The 2472-nt window shown below is 59.2% G+C and overlaps 1 long non-coding RNA gene across 1 annotated transcript in view; it reads right to left on the bottom strand.

Moving 5' to 3' along the window:
* LOC106698064 overlaps positions 1–438 on the bottom strand; it is a 23139-nt gene extending 22701 nt beyond the window's left edge. The window contains exon 1 of the long non-coding RNA XR_001349353.2: positions 316–438. This is a non-coding gene — a long non-coding RNA (uncharacterized LOC106698064). The remainder of the gene's footprint in view (positions 1–315) is intronic.
* Between the last annotated feature and the right edge of the window lie 2034 nt (positions 439–2472).

Here is a 2472-nt window from a genome sequence, read left to right on the forward strand (position 1 = left end):
GCGCGCCAAGGTCACCAGAATAGGCGAGACCACTTCCACCTTTACTCTCCCCAGATCCTTCCCTTTCTGAGATCCCCAGGGTCGCGCCCCTCGCCACCGTTGGGGTTCTCCTCTGGCACCCCCTCACTCCACCGGGATCCTGCCCTGCCTTCACCCTCCCGGTCCTTGCCCCTCGCATAACTCTCACTTTCTCTCCCTGGTGAGGCTCCCTGGTAAGTCTGCCCTCGGCAGCCTCAGGGAACCAGAGAGGACGCGAGCCTCCCACTCGTTCAGGGGAGCGGCGAGGAAACCGACGCAAACTTCTACTGCACTTACTTCGGGCCGAGGCTGCCGCCCCCTCGCTCTCCAGGCTCTCCCACGGGCAGCTGCTCCGCGGCGACCTGGAGCCACCAAGCTCGCATTCCCCTCAGCAGCGCAGCTGTGAAATGCGCAAACCCGGGTCTCCGGAGGCAAGTGCGCCCGGGGCCAGCGTCCTCGGGCCGAGGGCCAGCCGCTGCGCGCGGTGGCGAGCTGAGCGGTAGCCACCTCCGGCGGCCCGGGGATGCTGCGCCCGGCGCCTCCGCCGGGTCGTCTCTGTCCGAGTTGCAGTTTCAGTGCCCGCCAGGACTGCAGCACCCCCTCCGTCCTCCCCCGGCAACGACTTTCAGTTCACCTGGAGGCTTGCGTGGCTCCCCCGCGGGCCGGCAGCGTGACAGCGGGTGCAGAGAAGAGGGAGGAGCGCGCGAGCGGCAGCTGCCCCAGGGCGCCTCCAGCTTTCTAGGCGCGGAGCGCGCAGCCCTCTCCAGCCCGCTCTCCTCGGGACTGCAGTCCTGACGTCACCCCACCCCCCACCCGGCGGAGAAGCGGTGAGGAGGGTGGGGTGCTGGGAGCGCGAACGCGGGAGTGTGAACTGGAGTGTGAGCGCGTGCGCGCGTGTGCCTCGCGAGGCTGGGGACCGGCTGGAACCGCAGCTGGATCCTGCGACGAGCCAGAAATCGAGCTCCCGGAAAACCGGCGCCGTGGGGCTGCGGTGAACAGCCGGGGGCGCTCGCTTCCAGGCTGGGGCGGGGATACTACGGACAGCGACTTTCTTAGCGGCCGAAGGAAATGGCTTAACGCGGTAGGGGCGGTGGGAAAGCAGGAGTTGGGCACTCTCTTTCCCCAAAGTTGGGGGATGCATTCGATGCCTTTAAAATCTGCGCTGGAGATTTAGGAGGAAGAGAGGACTTAGGATTTAGGAGGAAGAGAGGATTTAGGAGGAAGACTTAAGAGGACTGTGCCGGAGAGTTGATTTTCACGTCCTGGTCGGAAGGAGAAGGAATGGGGATAGGGAGCAGCCTTCGGGGTTCTTGGCTTTCACTCCCGCCGCAAGGTCCCGGCGTGGGGTGGGGGTGGGGGAGTCCGCTTTGGTGCGACAAAGGAGCCTATTTAAGGGCGGACACCAGCCCTCTGCTACTGTGTACTGCGAAGTTGCTGCAAAGGGACCAAAGGGGCCGGGCCTACCCCACCTAACCCCCGCCCTGCGTCAACCTAGGGGAGTTTCCGCCAGAAGCTGGGCAAAGGCACCCGGAACCAGATGCGCGATACCGTGCCCAAGGGTTCTGCGTCTGAGGCCGCGGAAGTTAGCCCTGCCAGCAGAGTTCCTTGATATCATCCAGCCGAGGCTGCAGTGTGTCTTTGCTACTCTCCAGGACCTTACTCTTGAAAAGGACTTGAGTAGCCACCCAACTTTCCTCGTTCTCTGAAGTTGTCCTGGGAACCCAAAACAGAAGGGCCTTTCGGCGGAGGCACCAAATAAAGGGTGTTTAAGAGGTTTAGGGTGGCTCATGGCTGATCCTGGACCTATTGTCCCTTAGCAACGACCCTTTTGTCATCTCTGGGGATGGATGCGTGACTCCGTGCGCCCGCAGTGCTCTGCATCCTTAAGCTGCACCCAGTCGGGAGCCTCTCGCCGCCTCCCGGCTGTAGGAAAATGTGCAATGCGCTCTGCTTGGGCTGGATCCGCTGGCAGCAGAGAGGCGTCAGGCGCGCAGTGCAGTGACTGCCAGAGCAGACAGCAATTTTGCCCGGGTTGAGTGGCAGTGGTTTTTAATTGCAAGAGTCTCCCTTCCTGAATCGAGAACACTGATCACCGAGATACCTCTTATTCATTAAACTATTTGTTTAAAATAGAAAGTGTGATTGGAGAGAAGCAGGAAGTAAATGGAATGGGAGGGAGAAAAAGATACCCTGCCCACAAACACGCTTTAACTTCAACTTCTTAAAGTTACTAAAAAGTAGGATCAAACCATGGTTGAAGCAGCAGAAAGCTGAACCGCAGTCTTGATTCTCAAATGGAAACTTAACAAAATAGAGGCAAGTTTGGGATCCAGGTCTGTCTCCTGCCTCAGGTTTAATAATCTTAGGAATTCCTGCATGAAAATTAGAATTCCAGCTAATTAGGCAGTGTTATGGGTATCCTTAACTATGGTTGGATTTAACAAATAGATAGAA

The sequence above is a fragment of the Myotis lucifugus genome, unplaced genomic scaffold (genome assembly GCF_000147115.1).
Source record: "Myotis lucifugus unplaced genomic scaffold, Myoluc2.0 scaffold_132, whole genome shotgun sequence".
NCBI lineage: Eukaryota > Metazoa > Chordata > Mammalia > Chiroptera > Vespertilionidae > Myotis > Myotis lucifugus.